This window comes from Ciconia boyciana, chromosome 2 (genome assembly GCF_034638445.1).
Source record: "Ciconia boyciana chromosome 2, ASM3463844v1, whole genome shotgun sequence".
NCBI classification, from domain to species: domain Eukaryota; kingdom Metazoa; phylum Chordata; class Aves; order Ciconiiformes; family Ciconiidae; genus Ciconia; species Ciconia boyciana.
The window spans coordinates 43373049-43395957 of NC_132935.1; the positions used below are offsets into that span (position 1 = coordinate 43373049).

The 22909-nt window shown below is 41.1% G+C and overlaps 1 protein-coding gene across 6 annotated transcripts in view; it reads right to left on the bottom strand.

Annotated features, from left to right (window-relative positions):
• Nucleotides 1–22909, bottom strand: part of XKR4 (XK related 4) — a 242904-nt gene that overhangs the window by 98495 nt on the left and 121500 nt on the right. The gene's annotated exons all lie outside the window — the stretch shown is intronic.

Sequence of the window (22909 nt, forward strand, 5' to 3'; positions counted from 1 at the left end):
AGAGAGAGGTTATAGAAATGCAGGAGGATATTTTACAGGTAATACTTCTGCTTGAAAATAACCAACCTTTTTTCAATGTACTTCAAAATAATGAACATTTATTTAAAAGGATTATTGTATGGCAATTTATAATAGTTGATGTGATAAGAGTAAACTAAACTGAAGACAAGTTTTGTTTACTTGTAAGCCTTGCCTTCATAAAATCATTTAAAAATCTTAGCATTGTCTTATTTGTTAAACAGTATTCCTTTCAAGGACCCAGTTTTCTGAATTGAAATATAAAGGGGATGTGTTGATTATATGGCCTCCCTCAGAGTTTTTTCAAATAATGGGGGAAAAAATCTGATTCTGCAATGGTCTCTACTCAGAACCCGCAAAGAACTGATCTCCTTTCTGCATGACCCTATGTGGACTTGGAAGACCACCTGCATGCAAGCCTGGGGTGGTCTTAGCCTGGGGCCCTGCTACGGCTGAGCTCATTGTCCTCCTTTGCCACCCGTCTAATGCATTGAATATCATATTTCAGATACTGCCAAATATATAGTGCTTTTTCTCATAGTTTGATTATTTTAGGAGGAGAGAAGATGTAGCTGTGGTTCCTATTTTAGGAGGAGCGGAGATCAGGCTGTGGGTTCCTTGGTGATTAGAAGTGACTCACTACGATAGCTCCCGTGCAACAGCAACAGTAAGAAGAAGCAGGAGGCAGGAGCCCAACAGGCTGCTGCTGCTGGCAGTAGTAACCAGCAGATGAGAGAAGTAATGGTCAGAAAGCGTGTGTCAGCTCTGGTGGCCTGTGCAAGCAGGGGGAAAAACACCTGGCGACCAGCCAATTAAATACATTTCAGTGGGTGCAGGAGCAGTGAGTGGTTTTAGAAAGCAAGGGATGTCTTCTGATGGCCAAGCCACCCGGCTGCTGTGATGCTTTTCGTGACCTTTGCAGAGCTTGCACCGGTCTCCCGTGACACACCTGTGTCACAGCGCAATGACCACTCTGGGTGGCCTTTGATCTGCTCTTTTATTCTGATCTGCTCTCTGTTATTCTGTCTCAGAAAGTCTAGGCTCCCACCCTGCTCCTACAATTTTAGTTCAAAACTAATCAAGGCTGGCTGAAAAAACAGTCTCACTTAATGAAAAATTCTGAAGATTAAGATACTGTCTTGCATCAGGGTGTCTTGCATCCTACCAGAGTGCCCTGTTGGGCTGCTAACTGATATGGATCTCTGTTTCTCTTTTTCCTCACTGTATCTTTCACATCCTGGTCCTGCAAGCATTTCCTTATGATCTTTTAAATATGTTTTCACAGCACTTTTTTTTTTTTAGTGAGATTGTATTTTCTAATAAGAAAAATGTTAGTAAATTTGAACTACTTCCAATAGGAATTGTTTTAATTGGTTAAGATAAAACATGTCAGTATTTCTCCTCCTTTTCACAAGTCCTTGTCTTAAAACCCTGTTCATAACTGGTGGAGCATGGTGAATTGTGGAACCTCTTTTTATACAGGCTGCATGCAACCTTTCATCCCTCTTCTGTTCAGCTGTAACTCTGTAGGTATCTTCTGCTGATGAGAAGATTTTTGGCCTCTGACTGGCAAACAGCCCAAGACTCAGTTGCCCCCTTGAAGAGTGATCGCAGTGCTTGTACCCAATGAACGCTTGTACCCAATGCACACGCCACTGCAGAGCAACAGCTTTACTCAGGAATATGCATCAAACAAAACCAGGGAGTAGCACAGAGAAACAGCTGAGAGGCCAGATCTGAGCCTGCAGCATTTCTCTTGACAATGCACATCATAGCAATATAAAAGGAAAACACATTAAATTCACATTTAAATTAAAATCACACCAGGTGGCTTTGAATTTTATCAAAGTCCCATGTGGGAGTGAAGCAGCAATGAACCACTCAGAGACTGAGACCACAGAGGTACAGTAAACAAGACACAAACCCTACCTCTCGTGCAAAACACTGAGAAGGTCTAGATGGGTCAGAGTATGATGGGATAACAGGGACTCTCCGGTGTCCTCAGGGTTAGGTAAAGTGAAATGGCCTGCTGCTGAGACCTGAAAGAAGCCACTGAGCTGGAAAGGCATCTTTTGCTGTGCAGTTCTGCTAATGGGGTCTGTTGGACCCCCAGGTTCTCAGTCACAGGCAGTTTAACTAACTATCAGTTTCCTAGACTCATCAGTGTCCTGCAGCACAATGGGGACAGGTGAGACTTGGATTTCCTTCTGCAGTTTGGTTTTTGGGTGGGGTTTGTTTGGCCTGCCTCACATGTCCTCCCAAGGGGCACACCTGGGAATATTGCACATAGTGGAGGCAGACAGCATCTTCAGCATCCTTCTTTTGAGATATCACTAACCCTTGCTATAAATACCTAAAGTAGCTTTGGCTGCTGAGGGTTGTGCCAGGAGGCTCTAGCTGTGCCAGTGGAGCCATCTGCAACTTCAGTTCTACAGTATTTGTGTAAAAAACACTTTTCCTATTATGAAAATGACATGCTGTGCCAGGCAACGTCCCCTAGGGTTCTTTACCTGCTCTGCAAAGTGGTTGTGCATGGCAAATATGTTGTGATTAATGAACCCTTATGGAAATATTTCCTCTCCCATTGCACTTTATTGTGAAACACTGGCAGTGAGTTATTGGGGACTGGGGAATCATTGCTCTTTGTCTACTTAGCTCTCTGCAATTTAGACACAAGAGGCAGAGGAGGAAGATACTTTCTCTTTTTACACACTGGGGACCAAATTTCAGCCTAGGGTGGTATTTTTTTCTGTTCTATCAAATTTGGCCAAATTAATTGCAGGCTGAAATTAGCATTTACACACATAATTACTGTCACTGATTTATAGGCACAATCAGGTGACTAGACAGCTAAACATTCTCATTTGCATCCACAATTAATTGCGCCAGCAATTGATGTTAGGTGTGCAAATTAGCAGTTATTAAAATAAAAAGATGGTCTCATAAAATGCTTCATATATCAAAGACACTTTTTTTCCCATAGTGAAACAGAAAGAAGAAAAAAAAAATTGAGAGAAACTGCTTTTCTTGTTGTGGTTTCCAAATATAGCTTAACACTGCAGTAATGACACATTCCATTTTATATATATATGCGTTATGTAATTGCATCTTAGACACCCTCACTCGAGTCCTATTGTCAGCAAATGCTAGAGAGACACACTCAGAGGTAGTTCCTGCCCTGAAGAGTTTTTATATTTTGGTCTTCTGGTATCGTTTGGGTGGAAGCTCACATTTTTCTGTGAGTCCAGGATGTGGCTCTTATATACAGTTATTCCAGAAAGTTATAGGAAGAAGTAATAACAGCTCTGCACTGGAAAATATCTTAGGTTCATTGCAGGGTAAACTGATGCCAATGGACATGAAAGAGCAGATATGAATGTTATTATTTTGGTTGCGATTGCATCCAGAGGCCTCAGCTACAGTCTTGTGCAGGTGCTGTACAAACACATAAAAACTGCCTATCCATTTCCCCAAAGAGCATTTAATTGACATGAAAAGAAGTGACAAGGAGTCAAGAATTGAGAGTTAGAGCACCAGAGGAAGACAGAAAAAAAGGAGGAATGGGAAGTATGGTAACAATACTGCCATCTAGTAAAGTAACTACTTCATCCAATAAATCATTATAGTCCATTAAAGTTTCTGATTTCACTAGAAAAGTAAAAAACAAACAAAAAACTCCATTCCCGCAAAAGATCTACAATTTCATAGCACTCATGTTTGTGGAGAAAAGCTTAAAAGTAACTGAGTTTCCTAAAGATTTTACAGTTAGAAGACTATAAAATGTATTACGAAAAAGCGATAACAACCTTATTATTTTAAAATTACTCTCTTTTTTTTTAAGCCAGACCACTGCTTGGGTTGTCAATGCTGATATAAACAAGCTTACTATTCAGAATGAAGACAATGTAGTAGGAAGCAATACTTCCTATATTGCTGATAATCAGATGGCAACATATATATCATTATTTGAGGCTTAATGTCTTTTTTACCCTCTGGAGAAAGCAGAGAATGCTTCAGCATTTAATTGTTTTAATTTATTTCAGTACATCACACAGCACAGTATACAGACCATTGATAAAGCATAACCCCGAAGGATATGAATCTGAGACAAGATCACAAATGGCATTCTTTTTCTCTTATATTAATGAGGGAAGGCAGTAAAGTAAAAAACAAACAGAAAAGCAAGTTAGTCCTTGCACTGCCCACAAGAAGTGTTCAAGATGCAAGACAAATAGAAGCAAAAAATTACCTATATTTGTAGTTGTGGAAAAAATGTATTTCTGTTCTAGGGAAAGAGACATTCTTTCTGATCAGACAGTGGGTCTCCATTGTTTCCAAAATCAAGAGTCCTCATTTTGCTCCAGGTTACATACCAGTCTTGAGGATGGTCAGCATAGACTAAGATACCTACATTTGAAATACTTCTGGTGACGCTTCAATTACATGATTAAAGCATGGCCAATTGTGCATTTAATTGAGATGTGGTAGTGTAATTATATGATAATACCAAATATTTATAGGAGTGCTTTTCAAGTGTAAAGTGCTTTACAAACATTAATTGATTAACTGGGATGAATGTAAATAATCTCACAGGGTTCATTCCCCAGGAATTGGCAGCTGACCAACCTAATACCTTCGTGCAGGAGCAAGGCATAGCTTTTACTCAGCAAACTCAAACCCAGGTGAGATTTCATAAGCCCATAATGGGGATGAGTTGCCCTTTTCTTGTGTGCAGAATAATATAACTCCTTTCTCCCTTATTCTTAGGAATGTGATATTCTGTCCTGAATATAAAAAAACCCTTCTCCTCAGCTCTTGCTCCAGTACAAGGTAAGCAACGAGGCCCCCAAAATACTCTCCAAAGAGGAAGCAAATGTTCTCCTGAGGAAGAGTTTGTTAAGTTGCTTTTCATTTAGACGGTGTGCACAAGTATGTGCATACGCAAGCATAGAGTCATATGCAAGTCCAGTCTGACTATAGCTGTGAGCACTTCTTGCTACAGATTTTCACCTTAATGAAACAATCCAATGGTAATATGCACAGCTCTAGAAAAAAGTCTTCCATTTAGAAGTGTCAAAGACTACATTGTTACCATGTGCTTAATCTAAAAAGTCCTTAGGATGATACACATGAATGAGAGACCATTTGCATTCTTTGGAAAAATGAAAATGTTCTGATTTCATGCCTCATGTAGTCCATATTTATTACAATTGCATAAGTCAGTAGAGGACATTTGCTTATGTTACATAATCTACTGAAACATTTGCAAGAAGATCGAAAGTCATTAATGGCTAGTTGTAACAGTCCTAGACATTTATTCTGATGCCTAATTTACCCCTGTATCAAACAGTACATTAAACAATTTAGCCATACCATAAACAGTTTTTCTTTCTGTGTTTGAGGTGTGGAGAATAAAAGTCACTACTGCAGAGCTAAAAAACAGTAGAATAAACAGCAATTCAGATAAGTGGTATTTTCTTCTGTTGCTTAGTTACCAGAGAAAATTTAACTGTATTTGTATCTCAACAGTATTTGCCGTGTTAAATAACAACAGATTGTTCTATTTTGCTTTTTATGTGCCTTTTTATTAGGTGTGCCTGAATACTTAAAAAAAAAGTTTCTTTAGCAGGAATACTTACTTCCTTATCAGTACGTGCCAATGCTTATTCTTTTTGTTCTGAAGAAATGGACAAATCCCTTCAGTTTTAATTCCTTTTTCTAGGAAGGAACAAGCAGCCAATTTTTAATTTTCCAATCAAATTATTTTTTGATGGGAGCATTAAGGTTTAATGTGCAAAAGGAAACAGAAATGCATTCTGTAGCACAGCAGTGACCAAAGCTTGTCCAACCAAGCACAGTTCTGGCAATTTACCAGCAGTCAAAAGTCTGGGCTTAATTTACTTTAAATGATGAGAGCAGCGTCCTCATCTGTGTCACTGAGATGAGATCCATGTGAGGACAGATCCCACTGAGGAATATTTAATTGTAAGAGATGTTAAAAGACTTATTTCCAGAATATACCTCCATTACAACGATAAAAAACAAAACCCAACTTCTTGTATTTAATTTTCCCTTGCAGTATTTAAGATAGCAGAGAAATATCTCCTTTACTTCCTTTAATACAAAGCAAGACACTTTATGAGCATAAACAAAATTATTACATCTGTTTCATTATGACCTATAAAGCATTCCCCAGCATCTTCCACAACTGGGTGATCCTTCCCAAATGGCCACAAGTCGTATTACAGCAGCATTTTATGGTCATCTAAATTTTAATGGCCATCTGAATTTAGCTACTATCTGAATTCCCCAAATGTAGCCAGTCATCCCCAGCACTTCCCTTCCTTTCCTGACATGGCCAAACTGCGGACCTCCAGTATGTGAACCACTGGTGTAGGGAGACGGCAGGACCTGGTAGGACTAGTACAGGTTTAACAAGGAGAAGGCAGGGTGGCCTAAAGAAATCCTTGGTGTCCCTCGCTTCCCTACTAACACCCCTCACCTGTGGGGTATGGCTGCTCAGCCCCACTGCTCAGGCTACAGTTGGATTCAACCCTGCATGAGGCAAAGGTCCCCTCCAAGAAATAAATCTGCTCATACTGGAAGAGAGGTGCAGCTTGCATGCTTGCATTGAATGGCATGGATGCTAGGCTGCGCCATGCTAGCACCTCTCTGGCTTTACAGTGTTTTGCCACCCCTGCCTTTTCTCTGCACCCTGCAGGTTCTGGTAAGACAGGCAGCAAACCCCCTGCCTATGCACACAGGAAGGTGATACCTCCATGCCATGCCCACGACGTGCCGCCACATAGGACAGATATACTCCTGCAAGTTTGTCATTTAGTTTAATCATTTCCGTGTTTCTTTTTTCAAAACTGGGGTATTCCCAGTATGTGCTCGCCTCCCAGGGCTCCCCGGCAGCCCAGCAGCTCTGCGGCATCCTGACCAGCCTGTGACTCCCCGTGCTGCCAGGCTGTCCCTGCCATGTCTGTGGTGGTTGTCCTCGTATCAGCTTTCCCCTCTGTAGCGCTGGGGCCCAGGGGCAGACAGAGCTCACTGGCCGTGGACCCATCGGGCAGGCAGCTGATGGTGTCACCACCGGTGACAGGGATGGCTTAACCTTGTCATGGGGCGTGATACAGCCATTGGACGCAGCTCCTCAAGATGCTGCCCTGATACTTCTCAGGAGTAAACATTAGCACATTTTTTGCACTACCAACTATGGGCTAGAATTAAAAAGGAGAATGAAGAAGTGAAATGAAAAAAAAAGTATTCATAGTGTGCTGCAGCTGTCTATAGCTTTGAATCTCAGAGTTTCTTCACCAGGCATTGCCGCTGGTGCTGCATAACAGCTGCCTTTCCTGTTTCATTGAGGGGACAAGGCCATTTAGACATGTTCAGCAGCACAACTAAAAAGTTTTACTGCGCTCTCGTGTCCTGTGTGGCACTGCACACCTGTGTGCTCTTTAACCACAGCCACTGCTTCATCAAAAGCTGATGAAATCGCTTTGGGCCTCAGAGGCCCCTTGGTTTCCACCTGTGGGAAACATGGGAGTTTCTTACGTATCATGGAGGCTGCAGCCCTCGAAGAGATGCCCGTGTGAGACCAGACCCCTGAGGGCGAGCAGCTTCCCGAGAGGCCAGAGATCTGCCCTGCTCTGCATCCTCTGAGAAGCTGAGGGCTTTTCTGCCATGTTGGAAGGGTCCATACAGGCTTCCTGAAGCAACAAACTCAACTGAAACTGTCAGGAAAACATGGCTTTATTGATAAATGCCAGGGCACTCCAAAGAGCTAAATTGAAATCCTGATTCACAGTCTGCTGTGTGACTGTCTCCTTTTGGTTTTCTTCCCTCAGCCTTACAACACTTTCAGAGGTGCCCCAGTGGAAGAAGTCTGTCCTATGAACAAGAGTTGAGATCCCCAACCAACAGCGTTTTACACTGAATTTATTTCTCCTCTTCTGCTCCCTTCCTCCCCATGTCATATTTTCATTTGCTTCTAAGCCTGTCTGCCTGTTAGTCATCCCCAAGCACCCTGGGAACTGAATCCTGGTTTGCCTCTGTGTCTCAGTCTGGAGATATCAAGAAGAATCAGGGAGCAGAAAAGCACAGAATCCCCCAGGGAGTTTCAGGCATTCCCTGGAAAGGCAATTAGTCATGGCCGAGGATCTGTACCATGCAGCTGTCACAGGAATATAATCATTATCATAGGCATCCTCACTTCACCAGCCCCTGGGGCTGCAGCAGGAGCTGAGTTGTTTCCCTTTTCCTTCCCAGCTATGATAGATTTATGATGATAGCCCTTGGAAATGGTCCCGAGACCCCCCTCGTGAGACCGGCAAGGAAGATGCACCTGTCTCCTGACCACCTATTTGACTGCGCTTGAAGAAAGGACCACTTGTAGAGTTAAGAAGTGGGCACAGGTGGAGAACAGTGCCTCCGGCTTCTTCTCAGCTTGGGGTACCAGGTGTATTTCCCAGCTCTCTAGAGAAGCAGCTGGGCAGCATCCCATCACCACATAAGGATAAGACCAGGGTAAGGCATCAAAAACCCTTTGGCTTCCTTATCCCATATTAGTTTCCACAGGAGCAAAATGTACAATGGCACACTCTGAAAACCAGGGTCCCACAGCTGGAGACTTTGCAGTCTGGAGACAGGCTCTCCTCCTGGGTACCAGTGTTTATTATTCACACTGCACACAGGGAGATGCTCAGGCCCCTCCGAGGGAGCCAAGTGTCTCCCAGCATCCATCTCTCAGACCATTTCCAGAGGGACATGGGCTATTTATCAATCTGAACAGTTCACAAGGGAGGGTTCAACATGGAGGTGGAGCGCCAGAGCAGCTAGCGGGGTAAATACTCTGGAGCATTCCTGCACCACTTCTTGGCCAGCTTCGTTAGGGAACCCTTCAGTGGTGAGCTCACAAACTCGTGGTCAATTCACCATCTGTAAGAGGGAATACATCTGCGCCATTATTCACAAGAACCCATGTTGTTTGTTGCTTTCTTTGATGCCTTTGATAAATTAAGTAGATTAATCTGCCTGCAGAATAAGCAGCTTTCCAGTGTCAACTTCCACAGAACAAGAGCAGGAAGTTGTGATTTCCTTTGTCCAGGAAAGGAAAAAATTGCATTTTTAAAGCAGAGGAGAGTATATTTTGCAAAAGTCAAGAGAAGCAACAGTAGTACAAATACTAGAGAATCAGAATGGCTAGGGTAGAGGCTATATTTTATCCCCACAGACAAAATATAATGTGTTTCCTTCCGTATACACATCTTTCTTTCATGACCACTGGTGTGTGCAAGGATGAATCTGGGTTGTGTCACTCTGGGGGCCTAGCATGTAATCTCACACTGTGAAACAGCAGGAGCTAGCTGCCTTCACTAACCAGTAAAAATGAACTATTGCCAACTTTCCCCTTCCTTCTTCCAAAAAACCTTCCAAATTGCTTATAAAAGCTTTTATAGGACCTGCCTGCTCTTTCTAGCTCAGAGAAAACACACAACTGAGAATTCTGTTTGGAAATATCTACGCTGTAAATAACTTTTTATTCATCCTATTTATACAGCAGTCTGTGCTTCAGCTTTTTCTTCTGAAGTACTCAGGAAAAGCTATTAGCTAATCCTCCAATATAAAACTCCTAATAAGTTGAATGCTCATTGTTTGGATGGATGGAGCAATCTATAAGCATTCAGGAAGCAATGTGGCATTAGTCACTCATTAAGATATGGACAGACAGTGCTCGTGTGATCTTTATGTGATATTCAAATGGCTGTCAGCATTATTTAACAGGAATTCAGGCTAACTTCCTGTTGGTGGTTATAAGTGGTCCTGACTAATGGAGAATGTGCTTTAAATGTTGCCTGCTTGAAGAATTTTATATAAGATTCAATTCAAAAACAAATTTGCCAGCTAATAGTAGTGCTGAACAGCATCTTACAAAGAAATGGTCCTGAATACCAAGCTGAACACTGCACCATGCACTGTATCTGTGTGCTTTGCAAATATAGTATTCGGAAATCTTTGGAATAAAGTTTCTGACTTGGGTTTTGCCTAGGGGAAAAGCTCTAGGGCAAATGTCAGCATTTTCATTTCAGACTTTCATCAGTTCCCATAGGCGAAATCCAAAGGGCGTCAGTGAGAAAAAGACCCTGAGGAATCTAGTGGGAGTTTTGCCAACTTACAGACCTCCCAGTTTGCCCCCTTATCAGTATATTATAGAAAAAGATGAAGGAATATAAGAGGTGACATGCTCGCAGCAACACACAAACCAAAGGAGAAAATAACATGAACTGGGAAGACAGCAATTACATTTAGGACTTGAAAGCAAACTGTGGTCATTAGAGATCTACAGTTTTTAGCCTGACTGGAATTCTCAATTCCAATATTAGTTCCATCTTAAAATATAGCTCAAAACCCAAGAAGCACTGAAGGATAGTAAAATGCCTATGAAAACAAATGCTTCAAGGAATAGCTTGTATCAAAGGGCATGAATTTATAACAAATGCTGAGACTGACTGTGAATTCAACAGCCATTTTGTTTGTGAAGTTAGTCAGAAAAGAAGGCAGAGATAACACAGGCATGCAACAAGAATGAAGAAAGATTTTTTGCTGTGGCAGGAATTCCCTGACAAACAAGAGAAAAGAGACCTCACCACCTGAATCTCTTTTATATTGTATTTCGAGGACAACCTAAGGGGCAGATGAACACAATGGCCATTGAAAGGGGCAGCACAAAATAGTTAGGGGCATCAGAGCCTTATACACATACTATGTATTACCTACTAGCTCAGAAAAGATTCATTCATGTGCAGTAGGAGCAACTCCAATAAAAGTCTATTTAAGAAAACAATTACTTCAGAAAAATCTGTATGATCAGTATGAGTTAGTCTACATGGGCAGTTACATACATTTAATTGAAATTATGAATTTATAATGGTTGATTTAAGCACTTAAACTCTTGACATACAGGAGGCTTGCTTTGGTTTAGGATTGATTAAAAGCCAGTTTAAGGTAAACTGAAATAAGCCAGTAACACTGAATTAGTCTCCACCCAAAGGTTTGAAAAAATTTAGCTAAGGTTTGGCCTATGAACACTTTTTAAATACTATTTTTAGTTGGGTGTAAGATCAGTAAAGTTTTGCAACACAAAACACAATCATATTTGCATACAGATGCATAGGTACAAGCTTGTCATTTCCCTGCAGTATAAGCATCTTATTCCAGCAGAGAAGGTTATAACATCTGATAGAAGGCTTGTAAAACTTGGGAGACCATACTGTTGAAATGCTATAAATATATATAACTAAACAAACACAAAATCTGTGTGCAGGTAAGTCCCAAACTGTTGCACCCATGTGTATAAACAAGGAGCAACACTTTAAGTATCAAGTTTGAATTCATTGCCACGTAAGTTGCCCTGAAAATCAATATAATTAAAGCCTGATGTAGGACAGGAGTGCTTTCAAGAGAGTAAAACTGGACAGGGGCTTGCTAGGAGCCGTAGGGCCATTTGGTCCTCACCAGGGTGAGGGAGGAAATGCCAGAGCTGGAAGGCTTATTTGGGACTTGTGGAGAGAACACTTGCTCCCCACACAGCATCCCACACTACCCCTTTGCACCTGGGCAGGAAACATTCCCCAGCACGGGTTGCCCTAAACACACTGCAGGTTAAAAGAGCTTTGAAGGGTATCTAGAAACCCTGCTTTGGCTGTGGTATGTCCATTGAGACTGGCAAACTTAGTGTGATCTGCTTCATCTTTCCATTACAATCTTAATCACAGAACGACAGAATGGCTGTGGTTGGAAGGGATCTCTGGAGGTCATCTAGTCCAACCCCCATGATCAAGCAGGGCCATCACCTAGAGCCGGTTACTCAGGAGCATGTCCAGTTGGCTTTTGAATGTCTCCAAGGACGGAGACTCCACAATGTCCCTGGGCAACCTGTGCCAGTGCTCGGTTACCCTCACAGCCAGAGTGCTTCCTGATGTTCAGAGGGAACCTCCTGCATTTCAGTTTGTGCCCATTGCCTCTGGTCCTGTCACTGGGCACCACTGAAAAGAGCCTGGCTCTGTCCTCTTTGCACCCTCCTTTCAGGTATTTATATACATTAACAAGAGCCTCCCTGAGCTGTCTCTTCTCTATGCTAAACAGTCCCAGCTCTCTCAGCCTTTCCTCATAGGAGAGATGCTCCAGTCCCTTAATCATCTTTGTGGCCTTCACTGGACTCTCTCCAGTAGCTCTACATTTCTGTTGTACTGGACAGCCCAGAACAGGACACAGCACTCCAGGTGTGGCCTCACCAGTGCTGAGTAGAGGGCCAGGATCACCTCCCTCAACCTGCCAGCAACACTCCTCCTAATGCAGCCCAGGACACCATTAGCTTTCTTTGCTGCAAGGGTACACTGCTGCTGATGTTCAACTTGATGTCCACCAGGACACCCAGGTCCTTTTCTGCCAAGCTGCTTTCCAGCTGGGCAGCCCTCAGCGTATACTGGTGCATGGGGTTGTTCCTTCCCAGGTGCAGGACTTTGCAGTCTCCTTGTTGAACTTCATGAGGTTCCTGTCAGCTCATTTCTCCAGCCTGTTTAGGTCCCTCTGGATGGCAGCACGACCCTCTGGCATATCAGCCATTCCTCCCAGGTTTATGACATCAGCAAACTTGCTGAGGGTACAGTCTGCCCCATCATCCAGATCATGGATATAACATCTCTCAGGATGTTAAACAGGATCAGAGCCAGCATTGACCCCTGGGTTACACTGCTTAGTTACTGGGCTCCAACTAGACTTCATGCCACTGTCACAATCCTCTGGGCTCAGCTTTTTAGCCCGTTCTCAATCCACCTCACTGCCTGCTTCTCCAGGCCATACTTCATCACCTGCTCTATGAGGATCTTATGGGAGACAGTGTCAAAAGCCCTTCTGAAGTCTAGGTAGACAATATCCACTGCTCTCTCCTTCCTTACCAGGCCAGTCATTTCATTGTGGAAGGTTAATACTAAAACTAAGAAGAGAACAGTATGGCAGAACTTACAGTCAGGTTTATAGGTACAGCATTGGTGAAAAAAATGAAAGCTTCCAAGTTAATTAAATATAAAAAGATGTAATTCTAGCTTCTGTAGAGCAAGCAGATAGCTCTTTAACTACCCATCCCTGCCACCAAAAATCCCTCAGACATATGGCAGATGCCAGAGCTGGAATTCCTTGTTCAGACTGACACCCCATCTCCAAAATGCCACCTGCTACAAGCCCGATTCTTGGCCTAGACTTTACAGATTATTACTTCTTCGAGGAGTGTATGATACATGTCTTCCTAGCTCTTTGCACAGCAAATAAAAATGCTCTCAAAATCCTAAGTGCAACTGAAGTTATATGCAATGCTAATAATACTACTGTTAATAATAATAATTATAAGGCTGTTTGGCATTATTTGCTTAAATTGAAAACCATTTATATTAATCCAGACAGCAAATTGCATGAACTTCCTTTAACCTTTGGAAACCGTTAAGAAATTCAGTATTTTTGCCTAATTATGGTTGCAATTCATGAGGCCTGCATGCCTTCTATGTTAGCTAGGTAAAACACCAGTGTCCCCATGATTTTTCCTTCCTCTGTGGATCTCAATCACCCAAGTGCAGAACTGGGTTTTCCACGCACAGCAGCTCTGAATTTAAGGAGTATTTGAGGTGAAGGTGGATAGGCATGTAAGTGTGCCTGATAAAGGAGGTAATAAAAACTATGAACTGCTCTTCTCAGCTTTTCGAGAGCACAGTTAAGAACTTGCTCTCTCTGCTGGTATAGCTGAGACCAGAAGCTAAAAGAGCTTGGGGAAGCAGGAAAAAGTAATTTTTGCAGTTGTTTTTTTTCTATGGAGAATACTATAAAGAGAAGCTTTCCCTTTTTAGACCTACCAGTTTCCTTTCTAACAACAATCTGTCTGATTGCTGCTGGCTCCCAGGCCACACATATGCCCTCGGTTTCCAGAGGAAATTCATAAAGAGGGAAAATAACTGGGAAGACTGCTTCTGTACACAGAAATGTGCATGTATAGGAGGGGTAAAGCAAACATACGGGGATAAACTGAACAGCTTTTTCTGGGTGCTCCAGAGAAAATTAGGACCTTGGATAAGTTAAGAGGGTGGAAGACTATGCAGACGGCTTCCCCACACCCATGGCCACGGTTGGTCCCTGTGTGTCCCTTGGCACTTGCACCATATTCCTGGAATTTTCAGCCTTCCACGCTCTGCTGGGAAACAAATTGTTTAGGTCTAGGAGGGATTACTAAAGCTAGCCCTACCAAAGACCTATGTATTAGTGTTCAAAGATGCATATAATTTCCTACAGCTAGAAGCAGCCATTTAGATTTGGCAGATGTTATTTTATTTGTTCAGGCTGAAAGGTCACTATAATTCTGCCAGCTTTATTTTCTGTATTTAAAATGTCACCCCAAACAGGTAGCTAAGGTAACGCATTTGCTTTCTACATATCTTCTACCATTTTCCATGTCAGAGAAGGTCTTTTATGTCTTAGGAATGCTAATTAAGTTTGAGAACTGGTCTTTGAAAAAACCACTCAAAGGAAGTGAAGCACCTTTTTAAGATGATTGTCTCAGTTCCAAGGGTGTTCAATTCTATTGTTTTTTTCTAAGGGCTTTGACATGTTTGCTTCTGGCAGCATTTCTTTGCTCTCTCAAAGCATCTCTTCATGCAAGAAGACAATTATAATGATCTGAAGGGTTTCTTGCTACTGTCCTCCATTTCTGTGCTCACTTTTACTTGTGTCTGCAATTTGCACCTACAGAGATACATGACAAATTTGACCCTGTGCTTTGAAGGCCGTTCCAAAAAAGCAATTAAAGCCATGGCTATATGGAAGCCTACATCGATCTATCTGTTGACCCCCACCCTCCACAAATCCTAGCTGTGCAAATCCACTCCCTCCTTCATGCCAGCTCCTGCACATGGCTGAATCTGTGCTGAGCTGTTTCAACATGTCATGCAGGTCAAGAACTACCCCTGTTTTTCTCATTTAATTTTTGTTATTTTTCTATCATCTTAGCATGCTGGAATCGCTCTGTGAGGATCACAGAGCACCAGAACCATAGGGAGAGGCAAGAGAATAGTAAGCTGTGGGCAAAGGCAGGAGGAAAGTGGGACCACATCACCAAGCACTTGGAGGGAGTCCCACTGCCATGGCAGGGCAGCTTCATTTGTTGGAAAGACATCAGTGGTTCCAAGGTTGCAGTTTTGCCTTGCCATATTTCCCCAGGGAATACTTTGATTCTTTTTCTAATTAGAAACCCCCTACCTTTCACTGACATTTGAAATCCAGGTATCTAAATGCATTTCAACTGGCATGCTGGTCAAATATGGCTAACTGTACTCCAGAGAATCCTCTCTGCTTATTAACTAACTTATACGAGGCACATAATGGCAATAAGAATCTCTCTGTGTGTTGTTTAATTCAATGCACTGCAATTTTATTTTTTTTAAAACTGAAGAGTTAAAGCTCTTGTTTTGTATTGTAAATTACTTGAAAGGAAGAGAAAAACATTCTGGTATTGAGGTTTAGTTCTGAATGGTTTTCTTCGTACATTCTGTTTCTCCATCTTGTCCTTGTCAAGGTGGCCATGAAAGCAAAAAGACCAAAAAGAATCTCTACAGAAGAATACTTATTTTCTTTGTAAAATACATTAATGATCAATGCTGTCTCTAAGGACCTGTGATTCTTTCTTCCTTATTGTTGTGCGTGTTCTAAACCAAACTGCAGACTGGCATGATATACTTGTGAAGCACTGAAAGCCTAGGTCAAGATAAAGACCATCATTCACTCTTTTAATTTGCTTTGGAAATTAAGTTTGGAAAACGTCTGCAGAAAACCTGTTCCTGTGCCAAGGGTTTCCTTTTGTACTGATTATTTAAGTATTTTCATAAATGAGTTTTATCTTTTTTTTTCCTTCCTGACCGCATGGTTTGAACATACAGGTCAATGTGACCTTACAACTTCCTGGGGGAAAATTAGTTGCAGAGAGATGGCATGCAAAGAAAGAGACACTGACAAAACATCAGTGGGTTTTCTGCAAAATACATTTACTGTTTCTTGGCAGTCTCTGCCCTCAACTCCCACCTTTGCTTTAGTAGCATCTGCTGTGATTTTCTTATCTTGCACTGAGTGGTCCAACCAGAATTTCATTATTTGGAAAGTGCATTCCATTCACTAATGTGTATCTGATTAAACTTGGCTCCAGATTACCTTAAGTTAGAAGCACATTATAGCTACATCTTCACAGAATGCTGAAATGTACCACTTCCCAGAAAGCATTGGCAGAGGCCCAACTCTTACTGAAATCACCAGGACCAAGACCTCTAGCTTCCTTTAAATATTGGATCAGATCGATAAAATGGGACAGGCTGATGATTTTATATACATGCATACACATATATACATGCACACATGTCCCATATATATGCACTCACATGCTATACCATATTATTATACATCTGCTGGACGCTCTACAGGAGTCTGCATGCTTGTGACCTAACTTCTTTTCCCAGATGCAGACTGAAATTCAACAAAACCGTTTGAGGAAAATGAAGGCAAAGAACTGAGGCAACATCGATAGAAGCTCTCCCAGCCAAACCCACCGAAATGGTAAATCCAGGAAGTTCAGCCAAAGGCTAAGAACAAGCCACAGGTTTCTTCTTGCACCAGCCCATCTTTGCAGGATGCAGTTCCCCCTATGGTCCCCAGGCTCATGTGCTACTTCCTTGGGCTGAATGGCATCTGTGGTGCCTTCCCCATGCTACAATCCCCTGTCCAGCTGTATTTGCATCTGCTACACATCATTCCCCCATAGGGGTGAATCTGGTGCTTAGCATTAAATTGCCATAGCTAGGCTTAGACTACTTTGTCTAAAAGAAGAGTGGATTAAAAAGAAGTGAACCTGGTATTTGTAATTCAAAATGAACCCCCCCCAAAAAAGCAAATAAACAACAAAAATCCCCTGGATGAGCCAGTCCAAATCCTTTCATTTAGCTGGCTTTCAACATTGTTTTTTTCACACTCTTGGACTTCAGTATATCAAGCAGGCCTGGAAGCCGATGAAACAAATTTCAGCACTCTGGGAATCTGGCCTGTGTTTGCAACGGGTGGACCTTAACTAGGTGCAGGGAGTGCCAGAAGTCATAAAGAAGACCGATCTTTTTGAGACCTCCAAATTAATTTTAATGAACTGAGGAATTTGACTAAGCTCCTGTTAAGCTTTTCACATTTGAAACTGCTGTTTCAAGGCAAACCTGTGGGGTTTCATCCATCTCTATCTTCTTGGCTTGATTTGAACTGTATCCTGGTGATGAGGGGAAAGACGTCAAGCAGGAGGGAGGAAATGCTCTAAATGATTAGCACCAGGAGTGAGGAAAATTCAGTCTTAATTCTCATTCAGTATGTCTCATATAAGCTTGCAGAATCACTTAAGTGGAGATCGACTAACAACATACTCAGTACAAAAGATAAGACACAGATCCACAAAACCAAGTGTGCACATGGAGTTGAATGCAAGTCAATGTAGGCACCCACAGCCAAGAGCATGATGAAAATCTTGACTACTCCCCTGAGGAACAAACAACCGGTGGTATCTCCAGTTTCATTCACCAGGATGAAACCAATCAGGTTTCATCAATCAGGAATGCCAGAATTACGGCAATGCCCAGAGCTACCACCACACGGGCCCCACTTGAATGGCTTGGTGTCTCCTCCCTGGTCTTGTCCATATGGGATGTAGCAAAATTTACATGCCTACCTCTCCGATATGGACCCAATTGTGGCTATAACCTCAGTCACTCCTGCACACAAAATGCCTCTTGGCCCCTTGTTCTTGGTTGGGCCCCCTGGGCCCAACCACCTTTTGGTGACCAAGAGCAGAGTGTGTTCTTATTGCAAATCTTTCCTGCGGCCTTCTGGCTGAGTAGCTCCCAAGAGATGTGAGACTGGGACTCTACTCCCCGCAGGCTGGGGGGGACATACAGGAAGCCCGTGTGCTCCCTGTGCAGTGCTCTGCCCACCAGACTGCAGGCTGGCCCTGTTACAACTTCTGTAGTTTTAAGACAACTACCAAGAACCAGCAGCTGATTTTCAGCATCCAGTAGGTAACCAAAAGCAGATGAGATTTCAGATACCTACTCAGTATTTCCTCCTAAATATTCTCCTGAGTCGAAGGTAACAAGAGACAGGCCACTAATTCTAATGCAATCTAGTAGCTTTATCTCCTTGCACATCTCTCATCATCTCTATATGGGAGTGGTACTGTTCAGTAACATTGTAGGTATATTTGGAGGCTAATTAAATTAAGATCTGCAAAATACTAGCTCCCTGGGATGGCAGGTGCTATATAAGTGAAAGAGATTATATTTAAAATGTTATGTTAAGGGAAATTTTTTTTCCTCAGAAGATTATCTCACAGAAATCCTCAATGTGTTTTAAAGTCGAAATTTCATTAACAAGTTGTCAACACCAGCCCCTCCTCCCAAAACTCTCTCTTTTCCTTCCCACTCTTTCCCCAAAACACCAGCCATCTCGAAGCATCTAGAATGGCAAAGGAAAACCTAGCATTTTTAAAAGAGGAAATATTCAAAGTAAGCAACAGGAAAAGTTTATTTCTTTTTAGGGCTTAAAATGCTTCTCTGTCTCACACATACAAGGTTACCTTATACACAAACACACATACTAACACACTTGCAGAATCCATATGTACGTTTGATAGCTAAATTTATGCACACAAGTACAATTAAATGTAAATGAAACAATATATTGATTTAGTAGCAAAGAAGAAATGACTGGGGACTTTTACCACTTCGTTCCTCCGTTTTAAACTCTTTTCTAAGCCTCATTTTCTACTCTGTTAAATTAATGAGTTAGCAGAGCACTGATTCCAGTTCTAAAATGGCTAGATGCAAGTAAGGACCCTATCAATTCAATTTTGACTTGGAAAATAATTGCTTCACAGTAGATGCTGGTTATAAATCAAAATTGCATGATTCCTCTCACATTTCAGGAAATAATAGCACTGTGTCCATTCCAAAAAAGTCATGGCAATCCTAGGTACTTCCTAATGAAAACTGCTACCCTCCATCTGTATCACATCAGGCACTATATTTTCCCTGGTCTCCTCTTTTACATCAAAGTTTCCAATAGTTATTAAATGCATCCTGGCCAGCCATTCTTTTAAATTAGCATCCCCCATAAGATGCAATATCCTCCTGAATTCCCCCAAGAACCATTGCAGCTGTAATCTGCACTTAATATTGAATTTGCACCAGAGAAATTCATTAGCTATGAACAGTATAAGACTTCCTTTATGCATGCTTTCATTTCATTCCTCCAAAACCACCATAGTCCTTGGCTGCAGCAAACAAATTTGGCCTCTTCCCAATAAAATCAATTGTTAACGCACATACTGAAAAAAGTCCTATGTATTCAAAAAGGATTAGTTACAGCTTGGACCCAGAGATTGTATCCTGCTGAATATCTTTTTAGGCTTTGGCAACGGCTTATAGGTTGAAAAAACCTGTTTCTTATATACATATCACAATACTCATTCCACTTACATTCTTAGCAAAATCTGGGAATCTGACACAGAAGTGATGTAATAGTTTTAGACAGGACTACAGGCTACAATTCTAAAATCAGAGTTACGTAGATATTAGACAGATTTCAAACATTTAAATATTCCTTCCTCCAACAGTAATATGAATATCGAAGTAGTGGTAGCATTCCTGTTGTGGTTTTATATATAAACAACATAGCAAATAACACTCTTTCTATATATACACATGCATACACATATACACACAAACACACACAAATATTCTCTGTGTATTTTGCAATTTTGTGTTAATACTTGATGTTACGACATGGTCATCCAAAAGAGGTAGCAAAACTAATATCATGCCCTTTAAAAGTCTTGTAAAACTGTAATCAATTACACCCTCTTTGAGATCCCAAAAAATAGGAGAAAGCCTAAAAAATTAGTCTTGCTAAGCTTAAACTGAGAAGCAGACAAGGGTAGACTGACTTGAGCACTGCAGCATTCATGAACTAAATCATTTGTCACTGCATGTCTTAAATGTAATGAAATCTTGAAAAATGACTTTTCCTTTTACAGCTTTTTTCCCATAAGGAATGTAGCTACATACAGTGTAATTATAGTAGCATAACTATATACAGAAATTCTCCAGCCCTCCATTTTAAAGGATACAAAAAATCCTGTAGCTCTATACCTTTCAAGAATGACTGTGCATTAACAGAACCACTGAAAGCAATTATCACGGTAATGTAGGACTCTTGATAGTTAAATTACATCTGACACGGAGGGGGATAGGATGCTTCAACACTTGATATTGTGCATTTTGGAGTGAACAGACTCAGAAAATATATAGTCTCCTCTGTATATTAAAAAGGCTTATTTAAAATTGATTCATTAATTTGGATAGGCAAATCCCCACACTTTTCCCTGAATGCAGTACTTTTCTTGTTTTTTACTTACTGTATTTTATGAAAACTTTTCTTAATATCACATGCAACAAAGGTACAGAACCAAGGAGATCAAGGCTTTTCTAAAATGCAATCACTCATGAAAATTAAGATAATTCAACTACATACATGTAATACAGAGTAGATTTGTCAGGGATTTGAAGGAGCTACAACCCCATAGTCATTCCTTTTCCTCCTTAGCATGGGTTTCTCCAGGCCATATAAACTAGACCCAAACTGGGGCTGTACCCTAAAGTTAAGATATATTAACACACTGTATGGCTGCTGCCTTTCAGAAGTAAAGTAGTCTTAAACTGCAATCCTCAGGAGCAATAGAAGCTCAATGTCTCCTTTAAATCATTTTCGCTCAAGTGCTTTTATTTGAAAAATTTGGATACAGGTATCTATATGCAAAGTAATAGGCCAAAAATCTCACTGTCCTACTTTACAAAGACAAATCAGTAGCAGTTCCACCCGTATCAATGCAATTACACCAGTATTTGACCTGCATTTGCATAAAGCAGGGTGAAAGTAGAATTACATCCCAGATTCAAAACTTCTCTCCTATTTTACACTTATTTTTATACTTCTGAATTATTTCTCTTGAGTGCAAGCTTGCCTTCTCCTCTTCTTCATACTTTCTGTATCACCAGGTCCTAAGATGACACTACTAAGCCCAAATTAAACAAAAGTTCTATTTTGGCAATCATTAGCATATATCCAGGAACTTTACATCTCAATGGGGAATCAATCTGTGACCTTTTAATGTATGTATTCCTAGTTTGTAACCACTATTAATATCCTGAATTTTCATTCAAATACCATTACAATTATGTGATTTCATTGAAAGTCACCTGATTAGTCTTCCAGTCCACGTAAATGTCTATTGCAGTGAATAGGTTAGATGGATATAAAGAATTTAAATGAATCATTCAAAGGACCAACTTCAGTTTTATATTTTTCAGTTTATAATGGAAATATTTCAGCTATAAAGGCAGTGGATTAAGGGCTTTGCTGGAGTAGTGCTCCCTTGCACCCCTCAACCTCCTCCAAGCAATACACAGTCAGACTGAAAATTCAGGTAGCAGTAATAAAAATATTGTTTGAATTAGTGTACCTCTGTTTTGTTCTGTTATAACCCTGGAGCTTAGGCACTTCACCTGCAAGCAAGAAAATACAGTAAAGGGATGTGTTTGGCAGCTGCCTTTTCTATTTAAAATGTCAGGTTCATATTTTCAACTATTGCCATCAATTCTAAGGGAGTAGTTAAACTGTTCTGGCTTGGTGGGGTGGAAAAAACGTTATCAGGGTCAATCTTCCATGTCTGATTTACAGGAAGAGCATGAGAAATCCAGCTATCCTGCTGGTTTTTGCACTTGTCCATGTCATGTATGCTTTTTTGTGTGTTCAGATCTTAGTGGCATCAGCAGTTAGCTTTACAATTCAGATTCACCAGTCTATTCACCAAGTTCTTCAATTCATTCTAGATTATACTTTTAGGTTCTTCTCCTCAGAGAAGTATTTTTAAAGATGCTTAGATAATTTTATTAGCTTCCAGGTGTTTTATCTTTTTTGTTAGAAGTTTCATTTGCCTTGCATGTTCCAGATAGATAGAAAACTTGTGTGAGAATAATTATAACTGAACCAAATTTTATTAAAATATTGTTTGTTCTGGAATTATGAGCATGGGTATTTCATTTCACTGATGCACATTTTGGTTTCTTGTTTCATTTCTTTGTATGATACAAATATTTAAACTGCTAGAGTGCCCAGCTGTTGCACACAGAGCATATACTGACTGTCATGCTGGTTAGACTGTCTAATCTGTCTGCCTTGACCAGAATCCAATGACAAACCCTTCCTACTTCAGAGTAAAATCCATGTGTGCAGGCAAGTCAGTTTTCTTGACATGTTGAATCTTGAAGGTTGAAGTACTTTGCAAACAAAATTCAGAAGCTTCTGTGGCAGCTAATGAGGACATAATTTGCTAAAAAAGTGAAGAACTCACACACTTGAGTGACCTGGTACAATCTTCTCTTCCAAAGCACATTATTTTGTACAAGTCCGTGATGAATTTCAACTGCCACAAATCTTCCGATTAAGTGCTGTATTTACCCAACCAACTGAACCTCATTACTGTCCCCTGTCCCTGACTGCATCTTGCCAGGGTTTTAGTCTTCATGTCGTTGTGCCTTTACCCAAAGGAAAAACACTCAGAGCCAGGCAGTAGCCTTCTGTAGAGCATTTGTGATCTTCTTGACACATACTGGAGTGCAATAGGCTCAAGATTTTTTTTCCTGCTCCCTCTGGAACAAGGAGAGTGGGAGACAAAGACTGAAGATCATCCCTTCAATGAAGTTATTTAGAA